The 23,921-nt window shown below is 39.6% G+C and overlaps 2 pseudogenes; both read left to right on the forward strand.

The window, feature by feature from the left end:
* Window positions 1-8,116: 8,116 nt before the first annotated feature.
* On the forward strand, window positions 8,117-9,557 carry LOC147822077 (olfactory receptor 2T11-like; annotated as a pseudogene).
* Window positions 9,558-14,363: 4,806 nt separating this feature from the next.
* On the forward strand, window positions 14,364-20,020 carry LOC101721626 (la-related protein 1-like; annotated as a pseudogene).
* Window positions 20,021-23,921: the final 3,901 nt, after the last annotated feature.

Raw genomic sequence — 23,921 nt, forward strand, 5'->3', positions numbered from 1 at the left:
CAAAACCGGCAACCCAGTCCCCCCAGAATATGCTTCTTGGAGATGAAAACTCTCAGTGTCACACTGTTAATGAGCATTCTCGGCCAGCACATCCTCCTGCTGAAGCACCATGTAAGGGCTCCCCCGAAGGTGGACCAAGGCACAGCCTCACCCAACTTGCTTATCTGGATTCACTGAAGTTTTCCACCTAGTGCTGTCAGCTAGCAGCACTGCCAGCCACCCCAGACAGGCAATGCAGGGTATGTTATGTGAGACGTGTGGTCATATGTCCCTTGTGTCTGCAGTGCTGGCCCACTTTGAGGGTAGGATTGGGAAGTGAACCCAGGACCTACCTCAGGCATGCTAAGCCCTGGTCCACCACTGAGTTACACACTCAGCCCCTCCTGACTGGCTTTTCAAATGAAAACTTCAATCCCTGGCAAACCCATGCTCTTGATTCAATTTCAAAAATTCACTAAACAAAATATTCTTGAATGCTCATACAGTAGTTTTATTTAGGAAGCTTTTGTGAGGATGATAAGATTGTATTTTGGGTTCTATATTCTGAGTCACTTTGTAAAATGTCTATTTCATTTTTTATCTGTGAAATTACATTGTGGATTATCACCATACTTTTATTCATCAGACTGTAATATAAGCCTGGAAATTAATAAATATTTATTTGTTTATTGATTGGTTCAAATTTGATTCTATCATTAAGATTACAATATTGCTATGAACCTTCAAAACTTCCATTCATGCTTTAATAAAGTGATAATAGATAAATATAGAATGAAAAAGTCGAGACACTTCATTAGCTAACTTAGCTCTCAGGTTAAATAAGTTGTTCAGTGTAATTCTCAGCCTCTCCATTGGTATATTGGGGACAAATATTTCTCCTTTTTAAGGACTTTTGGCTAGATGTGGTGTCTTGATAGGTGGACAAAGTGGGTAGAATTTTAACTAAAAAAAGACTACAGTGAGCCTTCTATCATTTACTTGTTTACCTTTTACTTCCTCTTATATGTAAGGTTCTAAAAGAAAAAAAGTTAACAAAGCCTATATTGATTCACCTGGTGTAGGGGACAGGGGAAGGAGACGTTACCAGAACCTCTGCAGTGAGTCCTGGTCTCCTGCGAGCCACGGCAGCACACGGCGAATTACAGGAAAGGTAGAAAAATGAGACTGAGAAGAAGCTGAGCTTCGGGTCTGATCAGTGCTGCTCTGGGCAGCAAAGACAAAGCCCCCAGCTTACCACGCCTTTTATTCAGTACATCGGGAGAAATAAATGTAACAGATGACTTGCAGAGAGTTCAATAGTTCACATTGGGATAAACAAGGTGTAACGGAAGGCTTGCAGAGAGTTCAGTACATCGCAGGCAAACAAGATGTTAATCAGTCCAAGAACAATGAGGAACTGAGCAGATGTTTGTTCTCCCAGGATGTTTCTTGTCCTGGAGAATCACAGCATCACTGGATCACTGAAGTCTCAGTTGGGACCGGAGGCCGAACTGGAGTTATTCTGTAGCTGGGCTGCAGGCAAGAGAACTAGGCTAACCAAATGATTTATCCCTAGAATTATGTAGCATTGCTCCCAACAACCTGGTGTCTATTTTATCTATCAGTATGAGGCTTAGAGAAGGTTGAATGAACTTTCAGAAGTCACATAACAGGCACCCAAGCAAATATTACTCAATCTTATGTTACTTTGGCACTGATGTAAAGACAGAGGGAAAATGCTTTTCCTCCTCCAATGCAAATGCAGGTGAAGAATATTGCCTGGTTTTGTCTCAGAAGGTTTCTAATAATTTTATCTTTGCCTTGAAATGAAGCAAGGAAACAAATAGAAAAGAGATTACAGAATATCCTAGGGGGGATGAATGTCTTCATGGGCAGAAACAGATTTGGTTCATTCATGAAATACCTTCAGCCTTGTTTCAGAAGTTCCATTCCCTTTGAATTCTCTGTACCTCTGCACTAATGCTTTCACCCTTCCCTTCTGCCTGCCTTCACCAGCAACCCTCTTTCAATCTCTCCCTCTACAAAATCACTGCATCTCACACTTCACATTTCTCCCCTGCCTGGGGTACTTGTGTCTTCTTCCCCTTTTCCATAGTGTCTTACTTGAAGCTGGCTTGCTATATATTAATACCTGGTAGGGCTTTTGTTCTTTTACTACCAAGATTAACTCTTTGCATATTAAACAAGAGCATATCAACCCCTAGGTTGATAAATACATCAAAAGTACTTGAAAAACAGCAAGTTAGAAAAGTGTATTTAGTCAGATCCCTAGATACTGCAGTTGTTAGTGGCTGGGCATGGCAGAAGGGGTCTTCTGCAATGTTGTTCAATGTCTTCTCAACAAACAGTGGTGGCTACCTGGATGTGCTCATTTTATAATGATTTACCAATCCTCCCACTTATGATGTGTGAGAGGTTATACTGAATGCTCTATGGGTTACTGAATGATTGATTGACTGACAGAGGGAGACAGTCTTGCTCTGTTGCCCAGGCTGACCTGAACTCCTGTGCTAAGCAATCCTCCCACCTTAGCCTGATCAGTAGCTCAGGCTACATCCAAGTGCCATCTTGGACAGCTTATACATTCTAATACAGTCTTTTTAAAATTTCAAATCCCATCCCTCACATTGTGGGTGCCCACTCCCTTCTCATAGATTAGTCCTCTCTTAAAAGGGAGTGACCAGGACTTTTCCTCAGTCATTTCACAAAATTGATATACAAGGTAATTTGTGGTCACTAGACCTTCCTCTTTGTTAAAAACAATATATTAATGTGGGAAAGAAAATTATGAATGATAGCACCTTAAGATTAATTTTAATGCTACCAGTTTCATACTTTCACTGTCACGAACTATTCCAGATGATGAAGAAAAGTTAAAGATAAAAATATCATTTAAAAAAGTTATCAATAAAATATTGGATTTTGATCCTGATCCTCACAAAGACCTCTGAAGTGTTTAGATGAAAACTTAGCCCAAAAGGAGATAGAGAAGTCACATTCAGAGTAAATTATTGCATCAGTCAAGCTGATGCAGAGTGGATCTCCACCCCATGTTCTGGTATTTTGCTGCCAAATATTGATATTAATTAGTAGGCAATTTTCAAAAGAGAGTATGTGTCTCCAAATGCAGCTTCTACTTTGTGATACTCCTAATCCTGACCTGGGGACAAAGACCCCTCTGGGAGCAACACACAGATAAAATCCACATTTATTCTCTGATGAGCACCAGCTGAGTTGGACTTTCAAGGACCTGATGACTCATCTTGAAGGGTCATGAGACCTCCTGGGTTCTTCCTGCAGGTAAGGGGTATGGATATGAAATTACCTGAACCTTTTCTTCTACATATTTAAGTAGATATTTATGCTCCTATAATGTAAAAGTCTAATAGTGAAAAGCATAAAGTCTCCCTACTAAATACTTTCTTAAACCCTGGGAAGATTTCAGCTGAAAATACTTAGACAATAGTTTAGAAGACAGTGCAGACTGAGTTACCCACAAAGTGAAGAGTATCCCTCAAGTGCTGCTGAGAGGTTGTGAACACAAACTGCCTGAAATATTAGATCCTGACTGTAGAAAGATGTTAAATACAGTTGTCAGGGTAATTGGAACAGTGGAGAATTTCAAAGCATTGGGATGTTAGTTAAAAACAAGGGCTGCTTCATACACAAATATTAAGGTAAAGAAGATTCATTTTTACTGTTTTTCATTTGAGTTTGTATTGAGGTAGAACTTCTTACATACAAATAATCACCACGGTCATTTCCAAGCACTCCATCATGTACTTCATTCCAAAGGACAGAGATTTGAGGGGCACTGATAGATGCAGTATTGACCAGCTGTTTGAGGAACTAGCCAAGACCATCAAGGTGACAAGTAGATGCTGAGAGCATCCACTCTGATTATCCTCTGTTGCTTTTCTGTTGTTGTTTCTTTGTTCATTTTTAAGCTGATTTTATTTTTTAGCCTACTCATCACATAAGCAAAAAAGTATCTTCATTTTGCATGGAGATGCATGCCAAGCACCTGGACAGTTTCCTGAGGTCAAATATGTTGTCAGTAACTATTAAGAAATGAGTGGACAAAAGCCATTTCACTTTAGAAGGTTTAGCTTTCTAAAGTACACATTTTAACTTTTAAGACCTTTTTTGTGTTTTTCTGAGGATTTCAGGTTTGAAGAATATCAGTAGAAACAAAAGGTCAGAGAAAGTAGGTGAACACACAGAAAATTGGATGTTAAGAAAGAAGCTGAAAGCAGAAGAACTGTAGTGAAAATCCTTGAACTGCAAGCAGTCCTCAGTGATTTCTATCAAGTATTTTTTTAGTTGTGGCTCAGGTAAGGAACTGTCACTGGCTTCTTCCAGATTCTTCACAGATACTTCCTCCTCTGGAGCTGACAAGAAGTAAGTCACACAGAGAAGCCTTGCCCAAGGGTGGGACCTGAAGGGAACCTTCTGTGCTAACTAAAGCCAGAGACTGAGAACAAGGTTTAGAATGGCTCATGTCAGTGACATTATCAAAAGTGTTCCTTCCCTGGATTTCCAAAGGGCTTAACTGGAATGAGCCATGATGTCAATGTAGAGGACCACACATTTGGAAAGACAAAAATCAGAAAACTTGTTTCAGTATAGCTAAAACCATGTTCTTTGAGCCTCTACTTCTGACCACTGGATAAATCAAGGCTTAACAGAGAAAGCAGCTCTTCTGTTTCAGCTCTTCTGTTTCTGTGGGAAACATCTTCAAAGGGATAAAAGGTAATGTCATGTGATCTCCAGCATGGTTGATCACAAATAATAGTTCTTTTTAATTTGGAAGATTGTAAAAAGCCTAACTTTTGAGTATTTTTAGTAAAGATAGTATAATGCACACTGTGAATGCATTAAATGGCTTCAATATGAAGAAAGAAATTAGTTAAGAAAATATATATTCTTATATATTTGAAATATATATACATACACACACAATAAGGAGATTGCAAATATGCCACATTTCTCATTTAAAAATACAATGAAGCTGTCACCGATGAATATGAATCTAGATGTCCCTTATATCCACTACCACTTGGAATTTTATTATATGCTAAAACGTAGTTTAGTATGACTTCAGTTAGCAAATTCTTCCATTACCTCTGCCGCCTTATTACTGGAAATAGCAGCAAGATGAATTGTTATACAATAAGTTGACCACTCATTTGACCATCTGCATACTACAGTTTCTGAGGAGTAGAAATTTACTATTTTCACACCCTTAAGAATGAATATGTAGGGCTGGGGATATAGCTCAGGGGTTCTGGCACCTGCCTCGAAAGCACAAGGTCCAGAGTTCGATCCCCGGTAACAAAACAAAACAAAAAGAATGAATATGTAGTTTCTCAAAAATAAAAATCATTCTCATTCAAAGGAGCAATGTATGTGAGTCCTCCCTGCACCCCAGTGTTCACATCATTCAGGCTTAGCTGGAGGTTCAAGTTGAATGAGTTTGGCTGAAATCCCATTTCTATGTGGCAGCCTCTCCTCCCTGTTCTTTGGCCTTTGCAGCAAAAGGAAAAGAGACCAGTCCCCAGTCTCTAGTTCCTCTTTTTTTATGAACTTTGTTCACAACCTAGTTACCCATAACCAAATGGCTTGATTTTAAGCCACAGGAAAAACCTGTCTCAAATTTATACATATTAATCTCACTGATTTGGTAGTAAATTTTATTGCTGTTTGCCATGGTAGATCTTTTTTGTATGACAATTTTATTTTGGATTAAAAATACACATAAAGACTGGCATTTGTATTTCTCTTCAGCACATTTCAGGTAAAAACATAGAATTACTTTAGGCAATACTACTAGCAAGGTATCATGTTAAGAAAAATAAAATGTCCACAATTTCCTTTGTATTCACTGTGCATGTTTTAAGAGGCTTCATTTATTTATTGAACAAATATTTACCATGTCCAGTCACTCCTTTAGATGGCAGGGTACTCTATTCATCAAATAGGCCACAATCTTTACTATGTGAGAATTAAGAGACAAATGCTAAGCTAAGTAAGCACACAGGGTGTCAGGTGGGGTTAGGAGATAGGCAGGAGTGTGAGGCCATCAAGTAGGGTGAGAGTAGGCCCCTCTGAGCAGGTGACTTTGCACAAAGTTTTGAGGAACATGAGGTCATGACCTTGCACAGACTTGGGGACCCTGGGTAGGTGAGCTGTAGGGATCAAGGCCCTGGGCTGTGCACCCCCAAGTGGACCCAGAGGGCAGGAAATCACTGCTGTAGGAGGCAGTGAACAAACAGACTGGAGGAGTCAAAGGGTCCAGAACCCGATGGGTCCTGAGATGAAAAGTGTCATGGTACAGTGTAGGCTCCAGCATCAATGTGACTTCCATGCTGAGAGGAGACTAAGGTGACAGAGGGGGAGGGAGAGAGGCCAGGGACAGCTCTGGGAAGACCAGGAGGATGCAATGATGGACCAGACCAGGCTGCTAGGAGTGAGTGTCTTGAGAAGTGTGCATGCTTCATTTGAAGAATTTTATTCCTTTTGGATAAACTGTTTCAATTCTCTTAATAAACTATGAAATGTATTCATTCTCTCACTCTTAGTGTGGATTAGCCTAATTAAGTTTTTAAGTCTAAAATAGAATACCATTTATATTCATAGACATGAACAAAAATATGTCTTAGATAATATTTATTTCCACTTGTCTGGGGGAGGTGGAGGATAACTCCAATGTGTTCATGGGTAGCAGGGTCTCACTGTGAGGCCTTAATCACTGAGCACAGGATTCTGGGGCAGCCAGAGAAGGAGGCAGCCTGAAGCCCTGCACTGTAATCAGGATGAGCAACCAGTGGAGTTTGGAGTGAGACTGTTTAATGCTGATGCCAGAATCTCATTTCTGTATCCAATATTGATTGTGGTATACTTATTCTCTTAGTAACTTTTGCACTGTCATTACAATTCTTGCATTCTGTGAAGCTCAGTATGACTTTGGCTTGGTGAAAAACAACCACCCAGATTCCACTGTCAGATAAATGGTGATTTTTGTTAGTGTAAGTGTCTCAGAAACATATATTAAAATAAATTTTAAGTGTTTATCTGAAAGGCAAGATGACTCAGCATCCTGTATTTTTACTTACTACCTCAGGTAATCCTAGTTCTTGGGGTGAAGGCCCCAGTCCTATGACCAGAGAAACAGTGAAGTCAAAGCATGGGCCCGGGCTTCCCCCTGGATTGGACTCTGATTCTCACATATACAGATATTTGATGCCAAGTCACAAAGACCTGGCATTGCAAAAGGAGGAGAACATTTTATCACAGGTATGTTTGTTTTCCTTTTTTGGTTTTTAATAAATCTTTAATCCATATGGTAAGAGCAGGAGATAAAAATCCCTTTCTACTTGTAGGCAGTTGTTATCTCACTCCTACACCTGCTCCACAGCTCTTTAGTCCTGAGCGCAGTCCTAGCCTCAGTGCAGGTGAACATCAGCAGACATCTGCATGGTTAATGGTTAACTCCTTGCTCCTATGGTCTCTTGGTGACATGGATCCAAGGTGCTAACATTTTTTACCTCCTTCACCTGTTCCCCAAACTCATAGTAGTAGTGGGGAGCAATAAGGGAATCAGCCTGACATAGTCTGAACTGCTTTTTAATAGTCTAATTCTAGAAGCTGTCTGAAGAACACCTAGAGAGTAAAGAAACTATGAGATAAACTATCAGACAGGAGGCTAACAAAGCTCTGCAGGCAGAACAGAGGAGGAATCACTTTAGATACAACAAGAAGCAAAAATGGAAAGACAGGGATGGTTTAATGCATGAGAACTTGTGAATATCCTAACACTTCACTCACTAAGTTATTCATTTTACTCATCTTCAGCCATTTAATTACTGAAGCAATCATATCTTTCTCTAACCAGAATTCACTTAGACCTACCATGGATGTGAAGAATGGTGAATTAACATAGATGATCAAAACTCCACTGCAGGCATGGCATGCACTGCTTATATCATGCAGTCACCATAAACTATATAAACTATGCCTAGAGGAGAGAACACAGATATAAGAGCTGATCTCCATCAGGGGACAGGGCTGCTGTTACTGCTGTGTGGCACATTTCTTTTTGTTTTTCTCTAGTGTTCTACCCTGGAAGATTTCATCCCAACCAGCATCCTGTGCACTGTCTTCTGTGGCAAGATCATCCCCTTGTTGAATGCACCTGGTCTTGCTTTCTTTCCTGGTCTTCCTGTCCCCCTGCTCCCTGCAGCTGTATAGGTAGCAATGGCAGTGAGAAACACAACTTCCTCCTCCAACTTTACACTGCTGGGGCTTCTGGTGAAGAGTGAGGCCATGGGAATTGTATTTGCAGTCATCTTCCTATCTTTGTGGTGGCCATAACAGCAAACTTAGTAATGGTATTCCTGATTCAGGTGGACCCTCAGCTTCACACCCCCATGTACTTCCTGCTCAGCCAGTTCTCCATCATGGACAAGATTTTCATTTGCAACATGGTCCCAAAGCTCCTGGTGGACATGGTTTCCACATAGAAAACCACCTCCTTTGTGACCTGTGGCATCCAGATCTTTTTCTACTTGACTATAATTGGTTCAGAGTTTTTCCTGCTGGGGCTCATGGCCTATGACCACTACATGGCTGTCTGCAACCCTCTTAGGTACGCAGTTCTGATGAACTGCAAGGTGTGCCTTCTGCTGGCTGCTAGGGCCTGGTTTGGGGGTTCTCTGGATGGTTTTCTGCTCACACCCATCACCATGAATGTCCACTACTGTGACTCCCGCAGCATCAACCACTTCTTCTGTGAGATCCCCGCGGTGCTAAAACTGGCCTGCTCAGACACGTCCTTGTATGAGAACCTAATGCACATCTGCTGCGTGCTCGTGATGCTCATACCCATCTCCATTATCTCCACCTCCTACTCTCTCATCTTATTAACAATCCACTGCATGCGCTCCACAGAGGGATGCAAGAAGGACTTCACCGTTTGTTCATCCCACCTCACTATCATCAGCATTTTCTATGGGGCTGTGTTCTACACATATGTGCTGCCCCAGTCATTCCACATGCCTGAGCAGGACAAGGTGGTATCTGCCTTCTATACCATTTTCACTCCCATGCTTAACCCACTCATCTACAGTCTCAGAAACAAAGACCTCATGGGGGCATCTAGGAGGATATTCACACGTTGCTCCTCAGATGAGGATGTAGGAACAGGCAGCTGCTAGAGATTTGATGATGAGAATAGGTCTTCCAGAGAGCCTCATCCAGGAGCTCTGATCCACCTTAAACCATTTGGTCAGCTATCACAGTGGACTTTCTATTGAACATGAAGGGGATTCATTTTATTTGGATACTTGCTTTTAAAGGTTGGAGAATGTTTCACTCATTGCATAGAGACTGTGGGAAAATTATCAAAAACAATTTATCACTAAACAAAAGTATTCATCAGCTCTTGGTTCTTGTTTCTAAGGGAAACACAAAAATAGCAGAGTTCACAGCAACCTTCCACCATGAACCAGGTTTCCCTCAAAATTAACTCTTGGTTAAACAAAACAAGAAACTAAACAATTATCAAATTTTGGGTGCCAAATATTCTGTAGTTATTTCATATGAACATAGCAAAAGAGAAAAAATTGAAATCACAATTTTTTTTAGATTTTTAGACTAGGTCACAGGTTCTGATATTCAGAATTCATGAAACTATAAATGATAAAAACTAGTTATAAAAATTAATGTAATTCAAGGATAACACTGTTATCATAAGCCTTATAAAATACTTCAACTTGCTTATATTTCCCTGTGGATTTGTTTCAATATACTCAAAGTGTGCCACTTGGACAGTGTCAGATGAAGAATGACACTTTCTTAATTTTGCAATAGACTGCATTGGCTGGGGCTGTTTTATACAGTGAAGCAACAGCTTTGCCGCACAATAAGAAACAAATAAAATATTCAATTACTTTAAACAAAAGAAAAGTAAACTGACATATTAAATGCTGTATATTTATCCTTTATAATATGTTCTGAAGTGTATATACATTGTAGAATGGCTAAATCTAGCCAATTAGCCAATCTATTGTTTCACATAGTTGATATTTTATGATGAGAAAACATAACATCCACTCTCTCTACATTTTCCAAGAACAAAATATATCATCATTACCTATAGTCACCAGGCTGTTTGATAAATCACTTAAACATGTAGCTTCCATCTAACTGTATCTGTGTATCCTTCTATAAATTTGTCCCCCAAAACCATTCTGATGTACCCCATTGTGATAACTATAATTTTAATTGCTACTTCTAGGATACCAACTATTTTAGATTCCACATGTTAGTGAAATATAGGTATTTGTCATTCTGAGCCTGACTTACTTCACCTAATATCCTCTGGGTTTACCCATGTTGTTGAAAATGACAGAACCCCATGTTTTTGTGACTGGCTGGTATTCAGTGGTATGTACATGTGTATCTATATCTACCTATACAGCTATATCTGCATCTCACATTCTCTTTAGCCATATATCCGTCGATGAAAAACCAGGCTGATTGCATATACTGGTTGTTTTATTGTAAATAGCACTACAATCCACAAGAGACAGAAGACATCTGTTCAACACACTGACTTTTGTTTCTTTATATGTATACCCAGCATTGAGATTGTTGGGTCACAGAGTGGCTCTATTTTTAATTTTTTGAAGACCTGCCATCCTATTCTCATAATCACTGTATGAATTGATATTCCACACAACAGTGGATGAGGATTGTCACTTGCTGCTCTTTCTATCTTTGTCTTTTTCATGACACGAATTTTAATGGTAGTGAAGTGATATTACCTTGAAGTTTGCATTGGTGTTTCCCTCATGATTTCCAATCCTGAACATTTCATTATGTATTTGTGGGTCACATATACTCTTCTTTTGAGAAATATCTCTTAAAAACTTTTGTATATTTTTAACTAGCTTGTTTACTTATTACAGATTTGAGTTCTTTATATATTTTGAATATTAAATTATTAAATGTATAATTAGCAAGTATTTCCACTTATTATTTAGAATGCATTTTCAATCTGTTGGTTGGTTTCATTGTGGTGCAAAACTATTCACTCTGATATAATCCTATGTGTCCTTTTACTTTGCTTGCCTGTGCTTTGAAGTTCTTTCCAAAAAATAATTGCACAGACTGATGGCAGGAAGATTTGACCCTGTGTTATCTTATACTATTTTCATAGTCTTGATTCTTACATAGAAGTCTTGGGTGATTTTTGTATATTGTGAGGAATATGTGATGATTTCACTCTTCTACATGTGGATAACCTGTTATCTTAAAAATATATGAAAGACATGTTTTGGCACATTTCTGGAAAATCAATTAGCTGTAGATTCATGGATATATTTTGTGCTGTCTATTCTTTTCTTATGATGTATGAGTCTGTTTTCATGATAATACCATACCGTTTTTGTTACCATGGCTTTATAATATATTTTGAAATCAAAATATATTCACTATACAAAATGGTCAAGAGATGGAATCAACCCTTAGGAGATAGGAGGAGCAGGAAGATCTCCCCTTGGTTTTTAGTTTTGTCTTATTTTATAGATGCAAGTTCCAGAGGGTTCAGGAGGCCCCACTCCATGACTTTGCAGCTCAAAGACACATGGCCCTTCTCTTGGCCTGGCTCCACTCACAGCCTGCAGCTTTCCTCAGCAGACATTCCACATTTCTGGCATCTCTCCTTCCTTGGGATGCTCCCCCACTTTTGGCTTCATCCCCACAGCTTCACACACTGCCATTTCAAGGGCTCCTTGCCTTGCCTTTCAGGCCTTCTTTTGAAATCAGAGTGGGAGATTTCCTGACCCCAAATCTCTTGTATTCTGCATGCCAGTAAAATTATCCTCATGTGGATGATGCCAGGGTCTTACACCAGGGCAGGAAGTAGCCAGACCACCTTGGCCTATGGCTACAGCAACCTCTGTGTGCCTGAATGGCTGCTCTAGGGGAAATGAGTCCTGAGGAACCACTGCTATGGACAGTGTTTCCCAAGCAGGGGTGCCAGGGATCATCTGAAAGGGCTGACAATTTAGCAACCTTCAGACTGTGATGGGTGGGTTCCTGCGGCTTTCTGAGATCATGTCAAAGCATCTTTCTTGTTGACCTTATACAAAATACTTAATCTCTTTTAAGCGGTGCTAATATCTTCAAAAACCATACCTTCTTCATCCCAAATTTACACAACATTCCTTTTTGGTGAAAGTTTAAGGTTTTTGTAGGGGTTATCAAGTGACCTCATTATTCTATCATCTTGCTAGTGTTGCTTCTGTGCTGGGGGCTGTAAGTGAGCTATGGTGTTGTACAATGTGTGTGGCAGTGTAAGCATGTCATATGAAATTACTGCATTATTTACATAAAAGACCCAAACATCTGTGTGTTATGGTATATGTAAGAGCTTCTGAAACTAATGTCCCATCAATATGAAGATTTAACTGTGACTATGGTCAAAATTTTTCTAAATGAAAACAATAGTAGAATGGAAATTATAAATGCAGTAATAGTCTACACCAAGTCATATTATCTTCCATCTTCAGAAAATCAAAGACAAAGAGAAGTACTGAGAAAAGTCAGAACAAATGCAACTTACCAATAAAGAAGCAAGGATAAGAAAGATACAGTAGTTCTCTTCAAAAATCAAGAAGTAAAGCATGGAGTGGAATTGTTAAATTATTGAAAGAAGAAACAAACATCAAGTTAGAATTCAGTGTCCAGCAAAATTCAAATTGAGAGACAACTGAAGAATTTCTCAAATAAATGATGAAGGATTCTGTTGCCAGTAGACTTGCATCTTTTTAAATGATAAAATGTATTCTTTGGTGAAGAGGAAAATGACATATATCCAAGATAGAGAATTACATAAAAATTTCCCAAAGGAATGAATGAATACAAAATACATTTTAATTTTATATTTTCACATAATCCACTAAGTATTGCCATCAAAGTATTGAGTGAGTCTAGCTCACAGACAAGTGAAATGAATGTCAGAAAATTCATAAGGGGAGGGAGGGAGGGAGGAGTTGGAGATACAACCTGAACTACAGATGAAGCTATATGCCATCATTTTGATGTGGAATTATATTAATTGCAAGCATATATTGAGAAGTGTAGAGCAAACACTGATATTCAGGAGTCCATTGCAATCCCTTAGCCTCTGTGAGTCATCCCTAAGTGTCCCTTGGTGAACCACATGATTCAGTTCCTAAGTATTCACGTGCAGAGACCCATCATATATGGGACTGTTTCACTTAGACTAGATCAAGGACACACAGAGCTGTTCAACTGACTTGATGCACTGCCAGTGAATTCTACAGTGAGTCCAAATAAGGACATCATGACAGTGAGAGAAAGTGTTACCAAGGCCCAAGATTTTGAACAATTTCTCTAAATTGAGAGGTGACAAAAGGGGGAATTGTGAAGTTAATTTAAATTTTCCCCTAGGTAACCTTTCAGTAGCCCAGTGGCACAGTGCCATCTAACTTAATATGTAAACAAATTAAAAATCCAACTTAAAAGGAGCCAAGTTCCAGGCAATAGGGAGTCACAGGACAAAGGTGGTCACAAGCATCCCTAAGAAGCAAATCCCCTGTAAGATCATGCGTGGGTCAGGAGGATGCTCCCCTGTGGACAGTCAGTGATTTAGGATTTCTCTACTGGCTACAAAGCCACACGGTTCAGATAAGGAGGCAGAGATCCCAAACCTCTTCTGGTTCTGAGTGTGTACATCTCATATATCATCCTTTCATCAAATAAGCCTCAAAAGTTTAATTTGTCTAATGTGTTTCTTTTAACACTTGCTTTCATCATCTGAGAGAAGGAAGAAAAGATGTATTTCATAAACTTCTGATAGCTTGCTCTATAGACTTTTCAAATTATCACATTTGTTGAGATGCATTATTCAAGCATCATCTTGTTTTATTGCCATGCAAAATACGTCTGTTTTGAGAAAAATTAGTTTGGGAGAAGATAAGAAACATTTTGGTGACTTATTAAGATAAAACTTTTATGGTCGTCTCCCCTCCCCCCCCAGGTCCAGAGGCTCAGGCCCACCAGCCTCCTGCCTGGAATCCCGTGGTTGGCTCTGCCTGCCTCACTTCTCCCACCCATTCCATCCTTATTGGTGCAGCCCCCAGCCAGAAAGCCCAGGCCACCCCAGGGGCTGGGGTTGGGGGGGAGCCAGGGCAGTGATGAGAGGCCTGGCAGCCCGGTAGCGGTGGGGTAGCCACACAGGCTGCTGGCACAGTGGGGGACACGAGCTGCAGAGGCCTGGACTGCAGAGTGGGGGCCCTCCTGCCCCCCTCCCCCGCCCCAGGCACTGGGCCTTGATGCTCCTGCAACTGCCTGCCACTGCCCAGAGGGCTGAGCCTAGCGGGAGCCGGGACTCTTTGCAGGTACTGGGGCCTGGCACCCCGGAGGAAGGTGTCGTGGGCGCTGTGATAGCCAAGTTCGAGGCGGGGAGGCCGCCTTTGGAGAGCCCAGCTTCTAGGGAGGGGGGTCACAAATGGCCACTCAGGTGGAGCCACTGCTGTCAGGCGGTGCCTGGTTCATGCAGGTCGAAGAGCACGGGGCTGGGAGGGGGGTGCTGGTGAGGAAGAAGCCCCCGCCAGCGCCCTAAGGCAAGGGCGAGCCTGCGGTGATGGAAGTCTGCAGGGTAGGGTGGTGGGGCCAGTGGTAGCAAAGGAGAGGAGGGCGGTGGCAAGCTGGGAGTGGGCGGAGGTGGTGGCTGGTGTGGAGACTTCCTGGAAGCCCACCCAAAGGTGAACCCAAGGACTAAGAAGCAGCTGCCAAGGTGGTGAGGGCTGTGAGGAGAGCTCCCAAACAGCACAAGGGCAGCAAGGTTGGTGACTGGAGATGCAGTCAACTTGCCAACACCTGGAGAGATAGCCCACCAGTGTACAGCTGCAGTTTCATGAGCCTCAACCTGCCATAAGCTGCCACCCAAGAAGGACCTGAAAGAGCAGGAGAAAGGAGAAGGGAGTGATAGTAAGGAGAGCGCCAAAACCAAATCAGATGAATCAGGAGAGGAGAAGAATGGGGATGAAGACTGTCAGCATGGTGGTCAGAAAAAGAAAGGGAGCAAACACCAGTGGGTTCCACTGCAAATAGACATGTAGCCCGAAGTACCAAGAGAGAAACTGGCCATGCCCCACTGGCCCCCAGGAGCTGAGGCATACACCTGGGAACAGTGGGGAGGTCAAAGGGTCTGAGCCTGCCACCTACATACCTGTGTCTGTGCCCACCTCCAAGCCTGGCAATCAGAGACCAAACCGGAGCCTGCCTGGCAGGACCAGGGTGAGACATCCAGTGTGAAGAGTGATGGGGCTGGGCGGGAGGGTGTGGGCTTCCTTCCGTGGCCTTGGATGGGCGCGTGGACACAGCTGGTGAACACGCCCAGTGGTGCTGGAACACATTTTGATTTCCAGTTTGGCTACCGGAAGTGTGATGATACGGAGGAGCCTCACACCCCCAAGTACATGAACAATATCACCTACTACTTTGACAGGATCAGCAGCACTGAACTTTACAGTGTGGACCAGGAGCTCCTCAAAGACTACATCAAGTGTCAGATTGAATACTACTTTAGCATGGACAATTTAGAGCTAGACTTCTTCCTGAGATGGAAAACGGATGCCGATGGTTTCCTTCCCATCACCCTTATTGTTTCCTTCCACTGAGTGCACGCTTTCTTCACTGATATTTCACTCATCTTTGTGGCCCTAAAGGACAGCAAGGTGGTGGAGATCATTGACTAGAAAGTACAAAGGAGGGAGGAGCCTGAGAAATGCCCCCCCCCATAGTGGATTATTCACAGACTGATTTTTCCCAGCTTCTCAACTGCCCTGAGTTTGTTCCCCGGCCGCACTACCAGAAAGGAGTTGGAGTCGGCACCTGGTTCTCCTCGTGAAGTTACCCCAGTGCCAACTAAGACAGAGGAGGTCAGCAACCTGAAGACTCTGCCCAAGGGGCTGTCCAGCAGCCTGCCTGACCTGGATTCTGAGAACTGGATTGAAGTCAAGAATACCCCAGGGCCCTCCCCAGCACAGCCCAAGAAGTCAGAGGAGTACAGGTTTGCCCACCCAACCTCTCTGTTTCAGCACCTTCCCTCCCAGCAGCTGATGTCTAAGGATCAGGAGGAACATTTTTATAAAATGGAGTATTACTCAGCCACAAAGAATGAGAAACTAGAGACATTTATACCTAAATGCATGCATATTGAGGCTATACTCTTAAGTGAAATAAATAGGACAAAGGTGTAAATACTGAATAGTTTCTCTAGTGTGAGAAACTGAAAGTGTAATTAAGGATTAAAATGAATAATTGATAATTTTAAATAGGAAGAAAAGGTCCAAAGTGGTACTGGTGGCGGGGGGGGGGGGTGGGAAGGAGAAAGGAAAGAAGGGAAAGGAAAAATTATGAGAAAAGAAAAAATGGAAAAAAGGTCTTTGTAAATAGGGAAGGGCTCACAGGTAATGGGGAAAAATAAGAACCAAGAAACATCATGTACAGTTACAAGCACCCAATGATAAATGTAAATGTATTGTATACCTAAAAAGTACCAATTAATATATAAATAAAAAAAGAAAATGTTCCCACTACCAACATAATAAAGTAGGTAGGTATCTGTGATGATAGATAAAGAATTGTAGGGAACAGGGAAAGGGGACATTAGTAGAACCTCCTGCAGTAAGTCCTAGTCTCCTGGGATCCAAGGCAGCACAGGGAGAATTACAGGAAAGGTAGAAAAATGAGACTAAGAAGCTGAGCTTTGGGCCTGATCAGTGCTGCTTTGGGCGGCAAAGATGAAATCCCCCAGTTTACCACACATTTTATTCAGCACATCAGGAGAAACAAATGTAACAAATGACTTGTAGAGAATTCAGTATATCCATGTAAACAAGATGTAACAATCCAAGAACAATGAGGAACTGAGTAGATGAAGATTTTGTTCCTCCCAGGATGTCTTCAGCTGGTGGAATCTTGTCCTGGAGAATCACAGCATCACCGGATCACTGACGTCTTAGCTGTGACCAGAAGCCAAACTGGAATTATGTTTCAGAATTCCATAGCTGGTCTGCAGACAGGAGAACTAGGCTAACGAAATTTTTCCCTAAAATTATGTAGCATTGCTCCCGACAAAGAATGTAGTAAAAATGCCCAATTCAAGACATCATGATTTTTAATTGAGAAATTACTACAAATCTGCAGCAGTAAGAAAATGACTTGAAATTAATAAACAATATGATCAAGGACACAGACTAGAACATCAAAATGTATCATTATGATATATTAGCAAAGAAAATCTTGAAAGGAAAACTAAAAATTAGTATTATATTGAACAATAAAAAAGAGAGAAATGTAATAATTAGATAAATTCTTATATGCAATATATACCTTATTTGCTGCATACCACAAAATTCTGATAAAAGATATTAAATATCTAAGTAGAAACACATACATTACTAACAAACTGCAAGTGATAACACAATAAAGTTTCTCTTTATTAGAATACTGATGTGTATATTCAGCATAACTTCATGGAAAAACCAGTGGCATCCTGTGTATCTATCTATTCAAACTGTCCATAAAACTTATATGTACAATATAATGTGATTAATAACAAACCAAGAAATGTTTTACAAGGTTCAATTTGGTTGAATGAATTTATTTATATAATTTTAATTAGATTAAGCAGATTTAAGATTAATAAAAATTCCAATGCATAAGTTTCCTTAGCATTAATATTTTTAAATCTCATGACATAAATCCATTCTTTTGGCTATCTATGAATTATTCTGAGAAATAAACATAGCACACTTACAGAATCAGGTAGCAATGCTGGCTTACTGAGAAAGATGCAGTCCTGTCTACCAGACCAAGGCTTGTGGCTTAATGCTCCACTGCAGAAGTTTCTCTTTTCCAGATCCTCAGACTTTCCTCCTACATTGCTCTGCATTTTTCCATTATTGCCATTGAGCATGCAGGTGATGGCAAAAGCAAACTGAAAAGTCTAATCCACACCTGTTACTATGAAATGAAGGCAAAAAACAACCATTTTCATTTTTATGAAGACACACCAGAGTAACAGCATCACTACTGCTGTTATCTCATTAATCTGACTGCACTGTCTGGTCCTGCTGGATAATGCCAGGCTGGTAATTGTAGTCAACAGGCTGAAAGGCATGTTTGATGATGACATTTAGATGATGAGCACTTTCTGAAGGCTACTAATCCTATCAAAAATAAATAAGTAAAGAGAGTGAATGTTAGTGATAAATTAATAAACCACAAAACAATGAATAAACATACCAAGATGCAAAATAGTAGAATGTGTTCTATAGCTTGATAGTTTTCAAATAGTCTGATTTTTCAATACACATAGTTTAGAAATATATATTTGACATACAGGTATCAAGTTCAGAAGATGAATGCTGTTCCCTAATGTAAAGTCATACTTATTTACACTTTCAGTTTCTCACACCAGAGAAACTATTCGGAATTTATTCATGTGTGTCCTATTTATTTCACTTAAGAGTATCACCTCGATGTGTATCCACTTAGCTATAAATGTCTCTAATTTCTCATTTTTATGGCTGAGTAGTACTCCATTTTATTAAAAAAACCCCACATTTTCTTTATCCAGTCTCCAGTTGATGGGTATTTGGGCTGTTTCCAAGTTTTAGCTATCACAAACTGTGCTGCTATGAACATGGGTGCACATATATCACTGTGGTATGATTCTTTTAATTCTTTGGGGAAGATCCCCAGCAGTGGAATAGTGGGGTCAAATGGGACTTCCAGTCCTAGTTCTTTGAGGTATCTTTATACTGATTTCCACAGTGGTTGCATAAGTTTACGCTCCCACCAGCAGTGGAGCAGGGTTCTTCTTTCCCCACAGCCCCGCCAGCATTTGTTATTGGTTGATTTCATGGTAGCAGCCATTCTTTCTGGAGTGAAATATAATAGGTAATGTGAAATAGGAAGAAAAGGGGCAAAGGGGAAGGAAGTGGGAGGGCTAGAGGAAAGGATAGAAGGGAATATGATTAATAAGAGAAAATGGAAAAATAGGAACAAAATCTTTATAAATAGGGAGGAACTGAGGGGTTGAAGGGAGGGCTGGGCAAGGGTGAAAAATAAGAACCAAGAGAGACTATGTAAAGGTGCAAATTTCCAATGATGAATGTCATTATATTGTATACCTAAAGTGTACCAATGATTAGAATGAACAATCAAAAATGTAAAATAGGAAGAAAAGTTCCAAAGGGTTAGGGGTATTGGGAGTGGCAGAGGAAGGGAAAGAAGGGAAAGGAAAAATGATGAGAAATGGAAAAAATGGAAATAAAGTCTTTGTAAATAGGGAAGTGTGGAGGGCGTGAAGGGAGGGCTAGGAATGGGGGGAAAAATAAGAACCAAATGCATTATGTAAAGGTACAATTCCCAATGAGAAATGTAATTGTGTTGTATACCTACAATGTACCAATAAAAGAATTTAATCAAACAAACATAAAAATAAAGTTCAAGGACAAAAAAATTAAAAAATAAAAAAAAGTCATACTAATAGAAATTAAAATTATTTAAAAACAGTTATATATGTGGATATTCTATATAGAGATCATAATTTAGCATCTGTGCAGTATCTAATAGTAAACATTGTTTTTTGAAAGCTGTTTTATATAAAATGTATTATACCCAGAATTATGCCCCTGCATCAGATGAGGGTCTGGTAACATGATCACATATACAGTAACTGGAGGGTTCTTTTAGATTTAGTTTTTATTATTGCATGTCTATAGTATATAATGCTGTGGGGGATTTGCACATGTACAAAACATATCTAATATCTTTTTCTTTTTTTGTCCCTCTCTACTCTCCCCTATCCACCCCTTTCTTGTCCATATACAGCAGCTCTACTGGAACTGCCTTAAGAAGACTTGCCATGCTGACCCCTCCTGCTCCTGGTGGGGCTGGTGCAGTTGCAGGCTGAGTGTGCTGCACAGTGCTCACACACATGTGTCCCAGAACACAGGTGTGGTCAGCGTGGTCACCAGTGTACACAGAGAGGCAGTGGAGCCCTGGAAGTGAAGCTGGAAGAGAACTTCAGCTCCCCTTTCCCTGGCTGTCCACAGTGGACCCTGGGAACCAGGCCTGCTGCCCAATGCTCCTGTCTTCTGGGGGCCTCCTCACCCCAGTCCAATGTGGTGGCTGGACCTCCAGGCTACAGAGAGCTGGGATGAAATGCTTTAGACCCAGCCTCCCAGAGAAAGGGTCTTAGCAGACCTGTCCTGTGCAAAACACCCCTGTCCTATGCATGGTTACAGGAGTGGGAGCCAGGTGGGTGGACCTTGGGCCTCTGAAGCCCTGGGTGGGGAGGATCTAGGAGCCAGGGCACTCTCTGCACTGTTCCAGGACCTGGGAGCAGGAGAACCCTGAGGAGATGGAGCATGGGTAGGTGCTGGGCTGGTCAAGTCTGCAGGTTAAGATGGGAGAAAGGCAAGGCCCTGAGTGTGGGAGAGCACGGGGTCTGAGAAAATCTCTCAAAGTGAAGGCATTGGGACCTTCAATCACACAAAATTCAACTGAATTCCAGAGGAAGAGATGAGGATTTGGCGGGGGGGGGTGAAATATGTAGGCATATTTGAATATTTTATAATGTGGTATCAATATTCTTCCAAGCACTAAATAATTAAAGTCATATATAAAAATACAGATTAAAATCTGTTTCACGAACTACAAAAACTGTAATATAAAACCCGAAGACATAGTGAAAAATGACAAAGTAGCAATCATGAATGTTTCTCTTTGGAGCTGTTGAAAAGTGAACCCAGGCCCCCCAGCCCCGCCACTGCCCATGAACTCTGTTGACAAGCAGCACATGGTCCACCAGAGCACAGGATTGTGGCTGAAATGTTCCCCAAATTGAGGTATGTTAGGAAATCGAGCTGTTGCTCTTTCTACAGTAACATAAAGTTGAGCAGGGATGTGATTGCAGGGTGAAGTGTGAGAGATATATTCATTCATCTCTCTTGTTATTTTTTGTTTGCTTTTGAAATTTTCAATTTTTTTTCAAAAAATTAGAAACATTATAACTCAAAAAATTGAAATACTGTAGCTCTCTCATCTTATATTCTCTAGCCATACTGCGAGTGTTTAGGTATCTCATCTCTCTCCCTTCCTTCCTCTCATCTATGTATCATCTATCAACAGAGAGTGTTTGGATTTTTAATCAATATATCAATGTAAACTTCTGTATTGAGCTATAGGTACAATGTGCTTATTTTTCCACACATTTTGAATGTAAACTCTTTTCATATTGTTTCTTCGTGTGAATGACACAGTCTTCAAAAAATAAAAGTATGCCATCATGATTAAAATTCAGTTAAAGTTTGTTGTTCTCCCATGAAAATGTATGTTTGCAAAAAACTTTGATGGCATAACCATATGTTGGAAGTGTGTCTACTATGATCACAGCAAAGTTAGCATAACACCAATTAAATATAACTTATTTATTATTTTTTAATTTTTATTTTGGTTTTTGGGGAAGAATTTCACTGCATAGCTCAAGTTGCCCTCAAACTCACTACGTAGCACAGGCTGGCCTCACACTCATAGTCATCCTCATGCCTCAGCCTCTAGGGTTCTGAGATTACAGGGATGCACCACCATGCCCATGAACAGCAATTTATTCTATAACTACTTGGCCATGTGATTAGTACAAAAATCTTTCTTTTACCTCACCCTAGATCATTAAAATCAACAAAAATATCACTCATGTGATTTAGAAAGCTGTTTAAACTTTACATGAAATTTATTGGCCAGCCTTTCCTCATTTGGATTTCTGAGCAAGAGAAGAATATTCTGTGTGGAATTCTAATTGTCATAGTTCCTTGGGGAAGTAGGCATAATATAAACTATAGGTTAAACCCTGACATAAGTCCCAAGAATAAGTGATGAGTTTTCCTTTATTGATTGTTGCAATTCATTGGCTTCATCATGTTCCATTCCTCTTGCTGAAAATTTTTTTAGGTAATGTGATGCCCTATTGTTCAAAGTAATATATTCTTGATTTTGACTGTAAATAAAACAATTTTAATTTTGTTTGATTTTAATATCCATTTATGATATTTTTGCTCAAGCAATTAGTGTTATTTTTGAAGTAGCATTAGCTTGAAGTAACTGTTTAATGAAAAGAATTACTTTGTGTATAGTGCTGTTAGGATACACTATAGGCAAGAGTGTAAATCAAAACTAATAAGTGTAGTTGAATTCTGGGTCATTTCCAATAAAAATTGATGTTAGACACAATTCCTTGTGCTCATTCTCACTACATATTTGAGTACTTATAATTAACATTGATTCCAGTAACCTTAACAATCATGTCGGGAGATGACATTTCATAGGAACTTTTCTCAATACCTAGTCAATGAACTATGCACTGGTCTTTCAGATTAAAGAGGAAGGTTCTAGAAATTCTTCTAAATAACACATTATTGATGAGACATCACTTTTATTTTCCTAATTAGACCAGAAATATAAATTTGTATAAGAGATTGTTCATGTGAATATAAGCTCCTTCACCATACTAAAATTCTTCTCTCTATTGATCAGGCCAATAAGTTTTATTGATCAAGATTACTCTATTGCAAAATTTAGGCAAAATCTGTTACAATTTTTGATGTCTACCTGTGGATTATATAATGAGAAACAGCATATTATGCATATTCATTAGACTATGACATTCATATAGTTCTTGATTTTTAAAAGTCAAATTTTATGAGTAAAAATAAAAATGCATATTTTATATAAATTAATATTTAATACTTAAGTAATTTCTTTTTGTAATATTTATCCATATCTGCTCTTCTGTTTTCAAAATAGTTATATGTAGATATGCAGGAAAAAAGTTAAGAGTTCTCTATAATCATGAACATGGAAAACCTAACAACAAACATGACAATTGCTTTTTGTTCAAATAATTGTTAGTCATTAAACTTTCTTTAAAACTGGATGGTACACAAGCATTTTGTCATTATCATCACCATTTTTTATCTTACATTTTGTGATTTGAAGATTGTCCAAAAAAGTTGATTTTCTCAAAATTAGGGCACAAACCTGGTATTGCTTAATGAGATAAGAGTAACCCCAATGTACCCACACTCTTGGCAATTCTTATTTACATCTTAAAAGAAAAAAAATCAAAAGCAAAAAGGAACTTCATCTCATTGGTGAAAATAAATCATTATGTATCTTATATATTATTTAAATATTCATTTTGCAAAGAAACCATAGCATGTTTTGTCCAGAGTATATTAGAAAGGATCTATAAAATAGACCTTTTCATTTTATTTTCAAGACAACTTTTTTTTTTTCTGGTACTGGGGATTGATCTTGGGTCCTTGCACTTGTGCAGCAGGTGGCAAAACCACTGAGCTAAATCCCTGGCCCAAGACAACTTTTATCTATCAATTCACTATCATGCATGTAATTTGAAAGAAAAAATTTTCAAAGTTTCAGAACAAATTCCAGAGTACTGATGTTCAGAATTTCTATGAATTTCTTAAATATTGTGATTATGTGGACTGCTAAGGCAAATGCTAACATTCACATTTCAATCTGATTTTGTACATACAAAGGCATTCTATTCCTATGTTTCTTCAGTAGATATTTCAACAGATAACATACCATTTATACAATCCTTTGGCTCATTATTTATGAATTACTATCTGTATAATTCCTAGTTTTTTTAAAGTTATGTATAAAAATATACACATGTATATAATCTATTACCATGATCAATATGATACATAATCTATATGATACACAATCTATATGATATATAATATGAAACATCTGAAATACATCCAAATATATCATGGACAGGTTATGTT

Source organism: Heterocephalus glaber, unplaced genomic scaffold (assembly GCF_053883595.1).
Source record: "Heterocephalus glaber isolate CG9 unplaced genomic scaffold, H.glaber_assembly_v1.0 deba00001673, whole genome shotgun sequence".
NCBI lineage: Eukaryota > Metazoa > Chordata > Mammalia > Rodentia > Bathyergidae > Heterocephalus > Heterocephalus glaber.